General features: G+C 42.5%; 1 protein-coding gene across 2 annotated transcripts in view; it reads right to left on the reverse strand.

Moving 5' to 3' along the window:
* atxn1a (ataxin 1a) overlaps nt 1-20041 on the reverse strand; it is a 79761-nt gene that overhangs the window by 41480 nt on the left and 18240 nt on the right. For both annotated transcript variants that reach the window (XR_011037938.1, XM_068332286.1), the window contains one exon: nt 4089-4224. The gene's annotated coding sequence lies outside the window, so the exon portion shown is untranslated. The remainder of the gene's footprint in view (nt 1-4088; nt 4225-20041) is intronic.

Consider the following 20041-nt stretch of genomic DNA (forward strand, 5'->3'; position numbering starts at 1 on the left):
GCTGCATTCCAGTCGATACCTCACAGCCACACATACACACACACACACACACACACACACACACACACACACACACACACACACACACACACACACACACACACACACACACCACGTTTCACACGTGCATAAACGACTCTGACATGTCACACACACACACACACACACACAGATGCAGACACCTATGCATGAAGGTGTGCAGCATATCAGACGTGTTCCAAAGACACACACTGATGTTTATCAGGATGCAGGGGTTGAGCCGCGCAGACAAACACATACTGATTAGCTCCTGTGGGGGAAGCCCCCGCACCTCCTGCTCGTCTGGTTATTAGGCCTGATTTCAATATCACTCCTTTGTAAACAGCCGACAACTGTAAAGAACATAAAGACCTGTAGAAGAAGTTTAAAGCAGCTTCAATTCATTATGTTTTGCAGAGGAATAAGGAAGAAGTTTAGAGTCATCCCAGGAATTTCCTGTTCTATCTCTCCAGAATGAATCTTTTACCGCTAATCTGATGTTTGGAAGAGGAGCAGAGGCAGATATTAACAAAAAATATTTGATGAAATATTTGATGAAAAGCAGAACTTTCACATCCCAGTACAAATACTGTACAGGGATGCGAAAGAGGAAGTAGGCTGAGGGAAAATTCCTGAGAAAGGAGGAGAGAAAAAGAGAAACTGAGCAGAGAATGAAGAAGAAGTGAAAAAGAAATCCAAAAAAATAAAAACCCAGGAGGTTAATGAGGGGCAGAAGAAACTACAGGATTAAAAAAAAAAAAACAGAACGGGAAAAAGCATCACAAAAAAAACCAAACATCTGAAGCTGAACCTTCAAAATAAAACATCTACTGACACCAAAAAAAACCCCCAAAAAACCCCAAAACTGATAAAATATGTGTATTATTTGCAGTATTTGACATTAAATCCAATTCAGGAAATAATAAGTTTCAATAAACTGCGTTGGCGTCCTACACGAAGCGTTTTAACGTGTCGCGTCCTGGCCTTGTGTCTGCTCTCAGCCACTCAGGACTCAGACTTTCAAGGAAAAAAAAGCTGATGAATGTCTTCACAAAGGCGATGGGATGTTATCAGCCTTTTCAGCAGCGCGTCTTTGTGTTGCCGAAGCAGACAGTCTCAGCTCCTCGGCTAAGAGAATATGTCTCCTTTAATTCAGCTCTTTCCTCCCCGGCGCTTCTCTTTTCAACTTTGCCGAAATTGTTTGGACGAACTCAGTGACATCAGGCGGAGCAATTAAGTAACTGATGAGTGTGCATAGTGAGCCAAAGTGTGTTCGTGTTCAGAAGAGCGTGTTTGTGGAGACGGGTGGCGTGCCGGTCAAACAGGGAGACAAAACGCGACGCTGGGGGGAGGACCTCGGCTGGGAAAAAAAGACGAGGCAGGAAGAAGAAGAAGAACAACAGACACCCCTGAATGTGTCTGGATTTATTTCATTTCCTTTTTCCTGTCGGTGGCGAGCGCCTTATTTGGATAGAAGCGCCTTTATTTTAAGATAATAATTCTACTATGTTTACTCTTTCCAGCCGTCTGTGCAATTCCTGTCCTTTTGCACAGGAATTTCACAATAATGTCACAATGCAGACACTTCTTTACTGTCAATGCCGATCCCCTTTGAGTTAGCTGCTAAATGCTCATGTGTGTTATAAAGGTGAGGTGGATCTACCTGCCTTCCTGCTGCCGGATCTCCCTCTCGTTCGTGGAGTAAAAACGGAGCGCATGTGCTCCTGACTTTGCGTTTCTTTTCATATTTTATCTTTTTTCCCCCCCGTAATTTACATGTAATTAATTATGCAAAGGGGAAATATGCATGTCAATTAGTTGATAAAGATTTTTTTTTTCCCATAATTTAGAAGGGTTTGGGGTTGTTGGTTTTTTCGACCAGGCAGGAATAATTTCTAATTAAAATGATTTTAGTTATTTTAAAAGTGGAAATGTCACAGAATGAATAACATATACTGTATATATATATATATATATATATGTGTGTGTGTGTGTGTGTGTGTGTGTTTATGTATATATGTAGGTTTTTTTTAAATACACACACAAACTGTATCTGTAACTTTTTTCACTTAATCCTGCTATGGTTTTACTCCTGTTTAACTCCTAACTTTAACCATTCCCCAAAATTTAACCTCTAACCTTTAAACCAAAACCACAAATCTCTACTTCCTGAACTCTCACCCCTAACACCTAACCTTAATCCTAACCCCCTCAAAACCCAATCCTAATCTTAACAACAAACACCAGGAAAGGACTCCGACGCCTTCACGCTGATCTTTGCTTTCACGGCTGGACGTGTCGAGGCTCCTCTGAAGCTCTACTAGAGAACACGGTCGGGTTAACTGACTGTTTGACATCTGTGAGACGACTGCTAGCGGCGGCTGCAGGCTGCGTGGAGTCTAACCAAGAGAGAGAGAGAGTGGGTGGGAGTCGTTTCAGCTCCCAATGAAAGAAAAATCAATCTGTGGAAACATTCATATAAAGTTGACAGACTTCCTCACAACAGTAAACCACAGTCTTTGTCCTGCAACGATGAAACTAAACCCCAAACAAAATCTGCAAAATTTGTAAAATGTCAGCTGTGTGGTAATAAAAGCCGACGTGGGATAACCCCCCCCCCCCCCAAGATCACACGTCAAACCCAAGGGGTCACAATTCTGACTTCATCTTCAACAGACGGCGAGACAAAAACGGATCCGTCCGTGTACTGATGACTGGCAGTCAATACGTACCCCCACACCCCCCCCTCCCCTTCCCATTAACAGCTATTTTCTGACATGTGTTGATCACCATGACTTTGCCGCTCTGCGTAATTGTTCGATCCTCTAGACTGTCATCGCTCCATCTGCTCGTTTCTGAGGCGTTCTGTTCCGAGAGAGGCAAACTGTCGACTACCGATTTTCCAAAAGAGAGACAGCGAAAGACGCGGGGAGTAAAAACGACTAAAATGATTTGATAAGAAAGGACGATGAGGCAAAGAGCGAAAAAAAACGAATGGACGGAAAAGAAAAAAAAATCAACTTCTTAGACGACATATTGAGCACTTTTTTAAAATGTTATTCATTTCTTGCTGTGTCTTCTTTATGCATTTAGTTTTCCACTTTCGCTGGACTCACTTTACTCTTTGCTTCTACTCTTTAAAAAAAGTACTAAACTAATTACCCTGCACTTCAAAACAAATTCTATAGTTATGAAACAAGTCCCCGAGCACACTGAAGTACCCCACAGCAAAATCTAACGATGCTCTTGGTGTATCCACCAGGAGCGAATATTGCTGAGGGGTGATGAACAAATATTCTGCTTTACAACTAATTAAACTTCTGGATGTGTTTGAGTTGGATTGGTCGCAGGAAACGTCTCAGAGAGAGAGTTCGATTCAGCGTTCAATGACATCAGGGATTGGCCTCCCTCGCTGTTCTCACTGTAAGCCTTTCTATTCATTTCCTTCTCCATCGTAGGAGAGAATGGAGCTCCAGCACACAGCTGGGGAGGAGGAGATAAAGGACCGACGGAGGAGTTTCAATAGATCCGGCCGACGAGGAGGGAAGAGAGGAGGAGCCGGCCGAATGGTCGAGTCCAGAGATGTGAGTCAAAAGAATCAGAGCAAAGACTATAATCTCAAGACAAATCAGAGGACTGGGGAAAAAAAAGAGAGAGGAGGATGAGGAGGAAGGAGGAGGACTGGGGCTCAGACGGAACCAAAGAACATCAAGAGTAAATATTTCGTGTTTGTTTTTCCCCCCGTCTCCAATTTAGCGTCAGCGTTCACAAAAGAAATGAATCTTTTTGTGGAGATTATGTACATTCTGGTTCCGATATCGTCTGGATGTGGGGGAATCTTTACCACTGCTTGACAGAGGAAGACATTTTTTAAACACCCTACATCTGCCACACATCGGTGTTTGACCTGAATCCAAGCAACAGGTCCCGTTCAGCTGAACGTAAGCCAGCATGTTGCAGAAACCGACGACAAGAATAACCCAAAAACCACCAATCAACACCCTGTCATGATGTAAATCCGGTCATTTAATTCCAATTTTTACGTATTTACTTCCTGGTTTCCATCCTACCTGAGCAGAGGGGGCGGGGCTAGCTGAGCAGTGTGGTCGAGAGCTGAGAACCAACTGGAGCTGCAGTTCCTGGTTTGTAGTCCGGATCTCTGCACCAATGGGAAGGTAGCGTCCTGGGCGCCTGTACCGTCTGTCCCTACAGACAAACGACGGTGTCATCAGCACAGAGAAAATCTGACTTACTCTTTGACTTCACATCCATAGAAACTCATTTTCTCTTCCCTTCCTCGCTTAAAATTCTTGCATCCACAATTTGTTAGACAGCTAACTAAACTTCAGGGACCGCTACAGATCCCTCTATCTATCTCTATCTGGTTCGATTATGGCTAGAGGGCTGTGAGTTTGATTGGGACATGAATTGATACGCAGCCGACTAATAAATTAAACCAGCTGATACCGATTCGACCAAAAAAATCTAGAGAGATGCTCGTATTTTTAAAACAGATTCAAAGCCGTTCATTCAGGAGCTGCTACTTCCTAGACTGTCGGTATCATTTCTCTCTTTCTCCTCCCAGAATAAACACGAGCTATGTATACACACAAAACACCCTATCGGCATGGTAACTACGCTTTGTTTACTCCCATGAGCCACTGCTTTGCGGCGTGTGTGCTCCACTTTTTTGTTCCATCACTTTTTTAGTTTTTTTTTTTTGGTGTTGTTGCTTCATGGCTTGAAGGTCTTCCCAACCCTCCGGTTTCTTCCCAACCCTCCGTATGACCTGCTCACTTTCTGGTGGTAAGATATTTAGTAAACTTCAGAATCTGGTGGTGAAACTTCTTTGCTGACACCCCGACCTCGCCCTCCCACTCTCAGGTAGATCGTTCCTCCAGCCTCAGCGGTCGTTTCGGAGTCGGACGCTTGATCTCCTGTGTTTTATCTCCACTTCATTTTCTCCTTTCTCTTCAGATCTCGGGTTGAATTCTGCCTGTAAGCTCGACATCTGCTGCCTCCAGTCTGCTCGCCTCGCCACATGCCTTGATTCAGCATTTTCGCACGCCACGGACTACCTCAGCCACCAACCGCCCCGCACCACCACCCGAAACCACCTGTCTAGTGCTTGTCTAAACCTACTCGCGTGTCTGAGCTTCACTACTGGGTCCAAAACACTGTTTTTCTTCTGCGACGTAACAGTTTGAAGGAGCCAAAATGTACAAATGTAATAATTTCATGTAGTGGAAGAAAATCTTTGCATAAATTAAGTACATAAATAGCACCAAATCTTTTTATCTACCCGCCTAAAGAAGTCTGGCGAAAGAAGACTGTTGCCCCGCCTGTCAGCTCGGTGTGGAACTTCATCAACGTGATACAGAAAAAGTAAATGTGGCGAGTTGTGAGATAAATGCTACATGCAGTCCTCCGATGCACTCCTCTCGTTTACAGTACCCTGGAGGCTGTTACCATAGCAACAAAGACATGTCCCAAGGTCACTGGGTGGAGCTGAGCTTAAACTGAACCCTGAAACAACACCAAATCAGGTCAGTTGATCATGTAACAACAAGGCCCCGGGGACAGAAACGGATGCTAAAGCACAATTTTCTTGATTGCACACAATTGACACACACACACACACACACACACACACACACACACACACACACACACACACACACACACACACACACACACACACGCACACACACACACACACACACACTCAACAAACACACAAACACAAAGTGCATGGAGGTGAAACCTGGACAAGAAACGACACAAACATCGATGGAAATACTGATAACTAAAGACACGAATACCGACGTTCTCTTTACACAGAGACTTAAAATGCTGAAGACTGTGTATCTGCAGCATTACTGTCAAATGACGGCTTGATTAGCAAAGTCAACACGCGTGACTTGTAAACTGTGAAAATATACTTTCTCAGTTAAAAAACGGAGAGGGGAAAAAAAGTTGTGAAAAGTTTGCAGGAAGGATCTTTATATACGCTGTTTGCCAACTTTGCTCATGTACATATGAGCTGCATGTAAAACCACATCATGTGTTAGTGTTCACAAGTTTATCTGAAGGTGCAAACATTCAATCTGCTATGCTAAAACAGAGGCGACGCGTAAATGTAAGGGGAGCTAGAAAATAAGAGAACGTGTTGACCGGTTGTTAATCACACGGCATTCCGAAAAACACAACGGCTACAAACACATCGTCACCAGATCGACATTATTTCACTGTGAATAAGAAAAATGCTATTTAAAAAAAATAATAAAAATTTTATATCTATCAGAAATATTGATAAGACTGGAGATGAAGAATCACGACTTTTCCACGTCAGTCAGGAAGTTGTTACCGGCTTTAAAAAATAAAATAAAAAAAGATTACAACCGCCAATAAACTCAAGTCAGTTCTATCAACAGGTTAATATCCTCCCGTAAATCGATATCTATCTGAGACTTTAAATCGATCAAATGGGATCAAACTCCATCTGGATTCACAAACTTTATCTGTTTCACAGAGAGAAAGATGAGTAGTAGTAGAAATAAACACCAATGTGTTTAAACCAACACACACACACACTTACACAGATACACACACACACACCAACTCAGCAGGCTAGGATTGAGTTCCAATCTGTCACACAATACACTGTGTGCGTGTGTGTGTGTGTGTGTGTGTGTGTGTGTGTGTGTGTGTGTGTGTGTGTGTGTGTGTGTGTGTGTGTGTGTGTGTGTGTGTGTGTGTGTGTGTGTGTGTGTGTGTGTGTGTGTGTGTGTGTGTGTGTGTGTGTGTGTGTGTGCTGGGGAATATGATCAGCTGGGGGTAGATGGGGTAAATGTTTGCGCCCCTTAGATTCATCTTCTCTGTAAGGACAGAAAAAGATTTCCCTTCCAAACCTCGCTGGTGTCTCTAATGCTAAGGCTATAGAACCTTCACCTGAACGCCTCGATCTCATTTTATATAGCATCAGCTATTCTTTTCACTATTTCCTTTTTGCTCCCATTTAAATGATTAATTTCACTGAAACATTTTCCGAGCAGAAATGAGGCTGCTCTATTCTCTCCTGTGAGCTTGTTTGTCTCCATAATAATGTCCTTTCTTAGGAAACATTTTTCCTCTTTGTTTGTGGATGGATTTAAAAAAAAAACAACCCTTAAATGAAGGGAATGAACTCAATGCAATCAGCCTCAAAGGGGAATCGCTGTGAAACAGATTTTTACTTGGTTATTTTTGGCTAAAGATACACAGCAACAAATGAGCTGTTTTCTTATTTTAAAATACGACATAAGTGTTGGCATCCAAGGACTGAGTTAAATGCAGCATTGTAAAGTTGTTTGGATTGCGCTGCAGGCTTTTGGTTCACTGACAAGCAAAGACGAACGCAACCCGGTGTGAACCGGCCGACATCCCTCTGAGAATGCGAAAAACAACGCTTCACTACCTACGTATGCACAAGAAAACTGAAGCCTGTCTTTCGGCGAACACGCCTGAAATGCTAAGTTCATCAAGAGTCACCGGCTTAATGAGTCGTGATCTTTTTAAATTGCAAAGAAGCAATTCACCCAAATTAGCAACAAATGCATTTCTGTGGAGGGAAACCGAGAAATGGAAAAGGTTCTGGTTTGAAACTCACCAGTAACTCGTGGACAAACGGTCCTGCTGTTGGTATTTTCCTGACTTTCAATCATTCTATAAATCTGAAATTGTTGCTGTGATCTTTAGCGATGCGGCTGCTGCAGCTAACATGACGTTGTTATATATATATATATACAGGTATATACAGTATGTATATATATATATATATATATATATATATATATATACACACACACGAATACAGCCTTAAAACATGTCTGTTTTCGTCATACAATACTCAAGGTACACATTATACACAAAACACACAAATAACAATATATATGGTCTTCATGTCTGTAAGCTAGCAAACATAAGATTAGTCTATTAATCGATCAATCAATCAACTTTTGTTTATATAGCGCTGAATCATATCTGAAGACATTTCAAAGCGCTTTACAGATAGAAAGCCAACAATGCCCTCCAGAGCAAGCATAAGCGACGGTGGTGGGGGAAACCTCCCTCATTGAGGAAGAAACTCCGGGCAGGACCCAGACTCTGGAGGGTGGTCATCCGCCTTGACCTGTTGGTTGGGAAATGGAAATACATTGGGGAAAGATATAGGTCAAGTAAAAGAGACGGAGAGACAGAGAGTGAGAGTGGCAGATAGGCCAGTTTAACTCTTTGCATGAACCCAAAGCTGTTTAAATCAATCCGCTGGACTTTAAGAAAGTTTCTATAAGATGTTTCGCCTCCCAGTTCTGGTGGTGGCTGGTCCTGTTCCAGCTTATTACAAGACCAGCCACCATCGGAACTGAAGAAGCCTCTTGGATGAGAGGCGAAACATCTTCAAGAAACTTTGTTAAAGTCAAACAGCTTTGGGTAACCATAACCTGGATAACTGAGAACTTAGCATGAATTGCTAATGTTAGCATTGGAACACTAAGCACAGAATCAACGTAAAGGGCTCCTTTTCAGTCAAGTGTGAAAGATGTGTTTGACATGTTGACCTCCAGATCCACCGAGTTACACCCATTTCTGTTTACCCCAGTAACTGTTTTAATCTGTTTTATGACTATTCTATGATGTTTGCAGAAGAATTACTCACACGCAGGTATTATGCAAGTATTATATTACAAATATATTCATCGGTGAATTTCTCACAAGACAAGCCGTGCAGCCTCCGGACCCGAATGTAGCCAAGTTAACAAGTTATATTTATTTATTTATGTATCTGGGATGTTTGAACGTTGTGTGAGCTGTCCTGAAAACCGAGTAATTACAACTACTTTCTGAGCCAAATATTAGCAAAACATTTACTCAGTTATCTTAGTTTAAGATTACAAAGAACAGCTCAAATTATATGGCTGGTAGTGTACGTACGTCTTGCCCAAATCTCGTGATCCTATGTCTTTTGCAGATGCATGTAAGATTATTAAGAAGATTATTTACCTGCCTAAATTGTTGGTAACTGCTTTTTTTAAGATTGTGCCTGCAAACCTCAACAGATCAAAACTGAGAAATGACACACAAAAGGGCCGCAGAGAGAACCACAAAGCGCCTCGTCGGTTGCACAAGTCGCTCCCTCAGCGCTATCAAGACTACGAACAAGTCAAAGTTCAGCGCTCTGAAAAACTGCCAAAATGCGTTTGCGAGTTCACGATGACCGCACTTCTCCCTGCTGATAAACAACAAACATGTCGCCACTACTATTGCTTCAGCAAGCACAATACAATAGCATTCCTATCAATGTAGATAGCGCAGATGGAGCAGCAGCTAAATTAAGCAATATACGCTATTTACAACTGAGATAAGCTACACTTGAGATGAGTTAACATAGGAATACGTTGTTAAGACACATGGAACCTGCATGCAGGGCGATATGGTGGAGATATGATGGAAGGTCTTAACAGATAGGATGTTGAATTAACATCTCCTGACATCACTAAACTTCTTATAAGCTGTTTAATGTCATGATTCAACACCATTATTTGCTGACTGGAAAATAAACCTGACAGAATCCAGAACAAGTCGTGAGTTGAAGTGCATTTTTTAAAATCGCAGCCAACATTTTCTTTCTTGTCGCTTTTTTCACGCCCCTCCTCTCTCCTTTGCACCTCCGCTCTCGTCCTTACGACGCCTCTCCTCCTCCCTGTCTGCGAGCGTTCTCCGGGGAAACACGCCACAGCACCTCACACACACACACACACACACACACACACACACACACACACATTGCACAGCTAGAGATGAAAGCGCGTGAAAAAAGACAAAAACCGTTGATCATTTTTAAAACCTGTAATGTAAATCTGCATGCATCTACATTATGGCAGTGCCTTGACCCAACGTGTGTGTGTGTGTGTGTGTGTGTGTGTGTGTGTGTGTGTGTGTGTGTGTGTGTGTGTGTGTGTGTGTGTGTGTGTGTGTGTGTGTGTGTGTGTGTGTGTGTGTGTGTGTGTGTGTGTGTGTGTGTGTGAATGAGACTGACAGCATGAAGAGGAGCATCGCCTCCTCAGGGAGTCACTCCACATTCAGAGGGCCTGGAGATGCGGGGAGCCCCGCTTTGATTGGATCCCTAATATCCAAACACTGGGATAAGGGGAATAAGCTGGGAGCCGGGCCTGCAGGGAACACACACACACACACACACACACACACACACACACACACACACACACACACACACACACACTTTAAAGGTGATACGCACAAGCGTACACAAATGTCTTAAACACTCATTCTTCAGACATGCACGCTGCCCACGCATGCATAGTAATAATCTACTGCGTTTGAAGTCCTTTCTCTCCCTCTCTCTCACGCAGACACACAAGAACGCAACACACACACGTACAAACAAATGCATGCAGATGAAAGGAAGTGGAATTAAACATACAATTAAATATTTTTTTGGGATGTTTTAAGTGGGAAACAAACGGCGATGCAACAGGCCTGGTAATCTGACAGGTGTAATGTCGGGATTAAGGATGTTCTGCAGCCGTATTACATGCTGTAAGAGCAGGATGTCATTCCACTCCTTTACAGAAACGACAGATACTTTTCCAAAGACGAGTCAGCCTCAACACTTTTCGTCTCTCGCGATCGCATTAAATTCTGAAGTGTTTCTTTTAGATATCATAAAGAAATTGATTTAAATCATTTTAAAATTCAAGAGTCAAAGAAATGTCTGGAAATAAAGACCTGAAAGATGTTTCTGAAAGGTCGAAGAGGCGTTCAGATTCGACGTTACTGAAGTTTTTTTTTAACACCAATTTAATCTGCTCTCATAAAAAGACAAGTGGATTTGAGCGATCGGCACTTTTGTTGTTATAATTTTATTGATCGTGTGGGTTTTTTTTAAACGTCGAACATACTTGTTATTATGGGCTTAAAATGCAACCGTAGATACACAACAGCTCACACCGTGAAGGTTCCTGCTGACAGCACAGGTGCTCTCGCACACACACACACACACACACACACACACACACACACACACACACACACACACACACACACACACACACACACACCTAGCAAACACTGGGCCAGAACGCTGCAGGTACCCCCTCCCAACACCACTCATGTACATAACCACACATTTTAAATGCAGACACACACACACACACACACACACACACACACACACACACACACACACACACACACAGTGCAGGTGGTCACACTGCCCCACCAGCTGTCCCTTGAGTTCCTGCTACAAGGTCTGATCACCAAGATAGAGGATGAAGGAAGGGAAAGACTGCAGGAAAGAGGGCTGAACTGATGCCAACGTTGACAGGTGTGTGTGTGTGTGTGTGTGTGTGTGTGTGTGTGTGTGTGTGTGTGTGTGTGTGTGTGTGTGTGTGTGTGTGTGTGTGTGTGTGTGTGTGTGTGTGTGTGTGTGAATTTCAGGCTCACTTCCAACATGCTGCACTACTCTTAACCCAAATAAAGTCCAGTTATATTTGTTTAACCTTGACTGTTAACGCTGCGTGTGTGTGTGTGTGTGTGCGTGCGTGCGTGCGTGCGTGTGTGCGTGCGTGTGTAATGTGCATAGTAAGAATGTCAATGATTAATTGTTAATTGTTCATGAAAATTTAACAGCTGAAATCACACGTATGTTTTGTGAATCATCCAAGATTCAAGCAGTCCAGCCAACTCACACTAAAAACTGTTATGTATGCGCGCACACACACACACACACACACACACACACACACACACACACACACACACACACGTACACCCCTGATGTCCAGATGTGTGACATCTGGAGAATCCAAACCCTGATCTGGAAATGCCAAAACATCACAGTAAGAAGGAGCTGTGTGGATGTACTGACGCACCTGATGTACCTGAACACAACACAACAACAGTAATAATAATAATAACAATGAATAAAATAACATCTTTAAAAATGAAAACTCAAGAACGCAAAGTTAAAGATGTCAACTGCTACCTGTCGTTCCTCTGTTTTCAAGCCCTAGTCGGGAACAAGCAGGAGGTTTAAAAACAGGAAATGGAAACGGGGACGCTAAGGCTGAAGACACAACCCATGACGGAGACGAGCTGCTGAGCACAGAGGAGGTTTGGACGGGGTGAAGCACGTCCTGGACACACTCCATTTTGAGACTATTGACACCAAGGCAGTGTATCGTGGTCTATGTTTGTGCTGCGGACTGATGTCACGCTACTTCTGCAGAAACAGACAGCCGCAGGCGTGCAACCGATTTCAGTAAGTGAACCGTCCACATTAACCTTTTCCTGCTTCCTGTGGGAACTGGCACACTTTTGAGGTTTTATTTTTATTCTGTTAGATCAATAATACATATATTACTTGAGCATCTTCTTCTAGTAGCACTTGCTCTGTCATGTCCGGCTAGTTATAGTGTTTGTACTTCATTTAACAAAATCACATTCACTCCCATAGCATTCACCTATTAAAAAAAAAATCAGGTGCGTTTGTTACCTATAAGACCTCAAAGCAAAAGTCTGTGTTTAATTTAAAAGCAGGAACTAAAACGTGTCCTCAACAGACACACAAATCATCCAGATGTCACATTTAGCATTCTGCCGGTCTGTGCCTCACAATTGATGTCCCATTTACAAAGTTCAGGCCAGGGAATCGCTGCCAGCAAAGTCAGTTGGAGGCCAAAAGTTTAAACAAGGACGCTTACCGACTGGTTCTACCTGATTCTATCTGATTCTACCTGTTTCTACACCATTCTACTTGTTTCTACCTCATTCTACCTGTTTCTACCTCGTTCTACCTGTTTCTACCTCGTTCTACCTGTTTCTACCTCGTTCTACCCTTTTCTACCTCATTCTATCTGTTTCTACCTCATTCTACCTGTTTCTACCTCGTTCTACCTGTTTCTACCTCGTTCTACCTGTTTCTACCTCGTTCTACCTGTTTCTACCCCGTTCTACCCTTTTCTACCTCATTCTATCTGTTTCTACCTCAATCTACATGTTTCACCCTCATCCTACCTGTTTCTATCTGATTCTACCTGTTTCAACCTCATTCTACCTGATTCTACCTGAGTCCATCTGATCCTACCTGTTTCTAACCATTTCTACCTCATTCTACTTCTTTCTACCTCATTCTACTTGTTTCCACCTCATTCTAACCGTTTCTACCTCATTCTAATTGTTTCTACCTCATTCTACCTTTTTCTACCTCATTCTACTTGTTTCTACCTCATTCTACTTCTTTCTACCTCATTCTACTTGTTTCCACCTCATTCTACCTTTTTCTACCTCATTCTACTTCTTTCTACCTCATTCTACTTGTTTCTACCTCATTCTACCTTTTTCTACCTCATTCTACTTGTTTCTACCTCATTCTACCTGTTTCTACCTCATTCTAACCGTTTCTACCTCATTCCCCCGCCCATACGGACGAGCAGTCGAGTTCTTTGAATCACACTCTGAAAGACACATCTCAGGTCAGGAAGTGCAATTCTCCTCTGCCACATGCTGTACTAAAGCCCTCTCTCACACTCACGGATTAGCACAGATACACACACACACACAAACACACACACACACACACACTCACACAGAGGAATGCCCTGAGTGTCTATACATGATTAAAAGACTGAAAGTGGGGCAGGCGCACAGTACTAAGCTCCAGTGATATTACTGCAGTTCCTTTTAGCCAACCTGAAACACACACGCACACACAGTCATGTACACACACGGAGGGCATCGTTATTATACAGTAGATGTAGTTTCTATACACTGGACGGGACGCAGACATTATTTTATGACATAATTGTCCGTCACACACAGATCTCAATCCCAACTGAGGGAGGGGGTTTAAAAGCCGCTCAAACTAAACCCTCATGTTAAACACACGTTAATAGGATCCATGAAATCTCTCTGAATTGCATGTGCTGCGTCAGCTTTCACTTTTTGAGGTGCTTTCACTGAATAGTATCACATATTTCAGAAGTATCTCACACAAAGCTTTTCAGATTTAATTTAAAGAACTAATTTTTCAAAGAACTGGGGAATCGAAAGGCTTTATTCCATTCAGATCAGTGCAAAAAAAAAAAAAAAAAAAGCTGTTCATCGAGCTAACACCGAGACAATGCTGCAACCGCAGAAGCACAGACATCAGATTACACTCTGCTTTCCCAGTACTCTGAACTGCAAACATCACCTGGTCAAGCAAATCAATTTTTTAAATAGACATCTGACAGAAACGAGGCTCCGGTCAACAGTTTCTCCTTCCATACTTGACAGGATAAAGCAAATATATGCTGGTTTAAAGTTTTATGTCACACAGTTTTAATGCGTGACAGGCAAGCTAAAGATAACTTCATTGTCTAACCAGACATGCCTTTGTCTGACATAAATGATAAATGGCTATCTAAGATATTCTTTAACTTTCCCATCATACTAAAACTGGCATTTGCATAACAAGTACATCTATAATTTGTACATTTAACAAAAAATAAGCGTTGTATTGATGAGAATGATGTCATCGGATGTGCACACAGCCAAAGGTAATGCTTAGATATAAAACTAGACATTCTACATCAGCCACATCTGGTCAAAATGGTCTTTTTGCATCTCATGGGTTTTACAAAATAAATAAATAAATAAATAAAGCACTACTTTTACGAGGCATTATGAAACTGTGCCTCAGTTACAAAAACTTTGGAATAAACAACAACAATATAAACCCCACAAATCTCCTCTCAGGCGCTGAACTGAAGGTGAAGTAGCAATCGGTGGACTCTAATCATGTGTCGTGTTTGGCAAATGCATTCAGAGAAAAACCTTTGCAAAAGGTTCAAACACAAACCTGCAAAATCCAGTAGCTTCTTAGCAGTCTTGTGCAAGCTTTCCCAGAACCAGATCACAGGGTGTTTGTGGTGGAGGTTAGACTCCAGCTTCTCACTTATGTTTTGGGGGAGTGAAAGAACATTTTTTTGGAAAGTGAATCTCTGTAACTGTCCCATTTCTCTTTGATTATTCAACTTAAAATCGGTGCTTCCATTTCTAAATCCCCAACTGCATGAGAAGAAAAAGTGTGTGTGTGTGTGGGGGGGGGGGGGGCGATACTGCAAACGATCGCTTAGTAGAGAAGCTTTTATGAAATACAGACAGCCTGCAGGTCATGCTGATAAAGCCTGGACTTGTTGCAAGTCAGCAGATTCAAAGTGAAACTTAGTTACACTTAAGTACACATTTCAATATGCTTGTTCATGCCTGGCTTACATTTTATGAACTAGAATCCACGGCGAGCTCTGATGCATTGTATTTTCTTGCACGCCTAAACCGCAAAGAAAGGCTGCAGCACTTCTGTAACTACGGAAACCCAACCGAATCAGTCGAGCCTTTTCAACAGCATTCATGGCATTTGATTGCAACTAAATTAAAAAACAAAAGCTGCCACTAATAATAACTCATTTGTGCGACGTGTCGGCTGACTCACGCGAGAAGGTGACGCCCCATCACACCTCAAGTGCTCTTTGCATGCGATCACTACATCTACCATGCTCTGAGGTGTCAAGGACAAATGAGGACAGTCTCTTGAGTGTTTGCTTACGAGTCAAAAAGTGTTTTTTGCATATACTGTATTTACGGCAAATAATGAAGGGTGAATAGCCTTGAATCTTAAACAACACTATTCAACTACATTTATTTGCACAGAATCTTAATTAAACCGAGAAACCACATTATAAAGATCCTTAAAAAATAGATTATGTTAACTTCTGGTTTCCATTAGCTTCTAATTTTAATTTATGCCGTAAAAAACACTTCAAATTAATGGTTTACTGTTTTATCTGATGTATTTTAGTACCAGTCATTACTATTATTGTGTCTCTGGCATAAAGAACACATTTATAGCTTCATATCTGATCATTGAGAAAGTTAGCATATGCAGTACGTAGACTTGAGCTCCAATCAGCTGTATATACTCTACATATCTGATATTATGTCTGCTACAGCTGTGACACGTGCATTTCTGTTTCATGTCATGAGACCACATGGATTTTTGATGATCTCGACATCCCTAACCTTTGACCCGTGTGCACACACACATTTTTCATTCCCCTCCCCGCTCGCTTTAAGTGTGAATGGTATCCATGAAGTGCCGCCTAAAAGGGTTATGTTACCTCACCCCCCCCACCACCACCACCCATCACCTCCAACCCCCCTACCCCCACCCTTTCAGCAGCAGGTTATAAATGCACTCAGCTGCCCATCTCGGGCAACAACGCTAAAGGTAGTGCGGGGGGAAATTGCTAGCAGAGCTAATGGCATGTTATGTATAGTTAACCCAACCTGACGGGGCACTCAGGTCAAAAACATCAGCACCAGGGTGGAACAGGAGGAGGGACAGGGTAACCACCCCCCCCCCCCAGCTCAAAATGTCTATAGTGGGGTTTTAAGGCTAATTGATGGTGAAAGGCCTGATATGAGTCAGGGGGCTCTTTTTATAGAGGTGAATGCTACATATGACAGGCAGGCGGAGTGGGAACCCCTTCACATGCTGACTCGATGCTGATCGTCTTCAGGCAGCGCGGGAAAAACTACAATAAAATAGGTTCTCAAACGCAACAAGGAAGAGCCGTCTCTTAACAAGAGTGGTGGCGCTGTGACGCTTATGAGGCGTGCCATCAGAGGAAACACCAACAAGCACAGAAGCAAAGCTATGTCCAGTCAGTTTACATTGTAGTGCCCTCAGTGGATATCAGAGTCTTCCAGCAGTTCGCATTACCCACACTGTTAACAAAATGGAAAGAGCATCAAGGCAGAAACCTTGGACCTTCCCTTCCGCTGGGAATAATTTAACATTTGAATTAAAACCTCACTAGGAAGAACAACACATGCTCAGATTAAGGCCCCTAGTCAATATGATAGTCTTGACAAATAGCGGATGGATCTTTCAGGATTGAAAAGTGAAGCAAATGTGGAAAGGCTTTTAAGTGCAGTTTCCTTAGTGGCCAGCAGGGGGCCGTTCTTTCAAAGACATGTATGGAAGTTTAAGAAATGACTTATTTATTTCTTCAGAGAACATTTTATTAATGAGTTCATGATCTGTGTCAATAGTTTTAAGTCTTCAACACATTATGATACTTATTTAGGAGCTTGTGGTCATATTTAGAATAAAATTAAATAAACAGTAGAATTGTGGTTGAAATTTCGCAACCATACAAGGTCACTGAGTTCGCAGTCAGAACAAACTCATATTTAATGCCTTTAGGAGTTTTCAAATCAGACCCACCATTTCTTCTTAAGCGAGACAAAAAATACATTTTTATGATGATGATGATCCCAGAACCACCTTACACTAACAATTTGATTTACTGAGATCTGAAGATTGAGAGTTCCCGTAAGAGCTCTTAAAAGTTATGGAATGTACAAATTATTTGGTCTGATGAAAATGCCTAGTAATTTCCCATGAGGTCAACTTTCTTCTCCTACCACAGGTATTTTCCCTGGGCAAGCCCCTGCATTGGGTGTGTACGCTAGCATAGTCGCAGCTGCACTGAAGCCACGTCCGTTTGAGAACCAAAATCTGCTACCGATCTCTTGTAGGAGCTAGCATGAGGCGGAAATGTGAGATTCGGCAGGCATGCATTTCTTTCTTGGCTATTTTCAACTTTTAAAACTGTAAAGGTGCAAATACATCACTTTCATTTCCTTTATTTTTTACTGCAGGAGTATACACAAAACTATTAAAATGAATTCCACTGGGCACATACCGCCATATTTGTCTTGTACGGTGTTTCACTCGCTGCAATCAAAGCGGGAGTAATACCAATATTTCGGAAAACATCTGTTTAATTTATAGCTCCAATTACTTGACCTTTCTGCAGCCAACAATGTATGCAATCCTGCTAGATTTAAGGGAGGCATTGGTGCTCCTGGTATAGGGGGAATTTTATGAGAAAATAACACAACCAGAGATTCTAGATTAGGAGTCTGAGCAAAGCAATAGGGAGGTTCTGATACTGTAATTGTCGAAGGACTCCTGGGGCTCATGGGGAAGCAGGGAACATCCTGACTCATTATGTCTTATCTCTCCTGGCAGTGTTTTAGCTCACCTTGCTAACCGTCATAGCCAAATGTCCCTTGTTCCAATGTCATGAGCTGAATGAAGGGCCAGAAATAATATCAGTCAGTCAGGCAGCCAATGAGTCAGTCAGCCAGATGAGAATCCAGAGAGCGAGGCAGAGTGCGGCCAAGTGTCCAGTCCAACGTCTAGTCGACTGAGGCTGATCCACTGCCATCCATCTTTCCAGGAATCCGGTAAAGTCAATGGACTGGCCAGAATGTAACTACCAGTCATCCGGACACACAGAAAGTCAGCGCGAGCATGAACACCACAACTCAGTCAGAGAGGAAATAGTTCCAGCCTTGCAGACTGTTTTAAATAGTCTGGGTTTTGATTGCACGGGCTTGTCTCAACCTGGTCTCCAACGCCCACCCACGTGCGCCCCTGACCAGATGGTGACCCAAGTCCGATGTTTTCTTACAGTAGGGGATGGCGACAACAATCGACCGTGGACAGAATGGAATTCGGGACTTCACTGCACATGCCACATTGGGGGAACATCAACGAAACTGGGGGTTGGGGGTTGCATTGTACTTGGCATCAACATCCGAAGGAGTAAACAGTGGTATTGGAAACTTGTGCCAACAACAACTTTTGAGAAGGGTGGGTTTTGGTATTCCAGGGATTGTTTTTATCACTGGCCGTTTTCCTGTTATTGAATTCCTCTCTCTAGATGTATATCCTCCTGGCACAGGCTTAAATTATTGTCGGTACCCAAACACACCCACCTTACAGCCAATTGTCTGGGGGCTTCAGTCTCAACAATTGAAGTAAAAGTACAACTAACCAAAGGGAAACTTTTAACCAAGATGTACCTTTTTCTGAATTTTCTTGATTTCTGTAATTCTTCAACTCTTGGGTCCACATTTTTTCATTATTAAGAGGAAAGAGAATAAAGAATATGAGTCTTTTCTACATTCGTGTTGACATGGGATACATATTACTGAAATACCTGCCGTAATCCATCAAGTTCATTTACATTAGACTCAAATAAAGCTTTGAATCTCCATAAAAACCCTTTGAATGTGACGCAAATCGAGTAATGGAATTCGCAGCATTTGCGAGACAACATTCGTTCGTCATCCCAATTCCAAGCATTCCTCTTTCATCTCTCTTGTTCATTACTATCTGGCTGGCTGCATCCCAGGTTGTCAGCTTATCCTTGTCCCAGGCCAGGAGCTCTGAAGGGAAGGAGAGGAGTGTGCAGGAGATGCCTGACTGCCAGTCAGTGTCAACTCTACTGTAAGTCCTCTACCGTCTCTAATAACCATAAAGAGAACAGGACAGGAGAGAAAAAGACTGAAAAGAACAGACGTTGAGGTTGAATGAGATGGAGGAATAATTCCAACAACAAAACAGAATAAAATCCCTCCCCTGAATGTTGAACTGTTTACCACTCAAGATAAAGACTCCGGCCACATGTGGCTAGAACATAAAGACTGTCATCAGTTAGTCTCTCGCTTATTCAACACAGCTCTCAAAAGGCGAATACTTACAACCTTTTCCTCTCCTCTTGGCCGGGCTCTGCTTGGAGCGTGATCAAGTATGAATCAAGGCAGCGAGATCAAACGAGCGGCGTGTGAATCGACTATTGCGCAACGGGGCGTCACGCTTAATGCACAGCGCCAACTATCTTTCTAGATGGAGTTTAAAAGATAAGGCTCTGACGATTTCGGACGATTACGACGAGGAGCTTGGATCCAAAGCGATGCATTAACTCGAATGTTTTTACCCTAAAAGCTTGTTGTTGTTTTTCTCCCATAAAAGTGCTCATTTTAACATTTACACACTTTAATAAAAGCAGCTTCCCCTTTTTCAGGCGGTTATTGAGCCATGGAGCGCCTTGTTGGCTCCCTTCTG

This window comes from Antennarius striatus, chromosome 14 (assembly GCF_040054535.1).
Source record: "Antennarius striatus isolate MH-2024 chromosome 14, ASM4005453v1, whole genome shotgun sequence".
Taxonomy (NCBI): Eukaryota; Metazoa; Chordata; class Actinopteri; order Lophiiformes; family Antennariidae; genus Antennarius; species Antennarius striatus.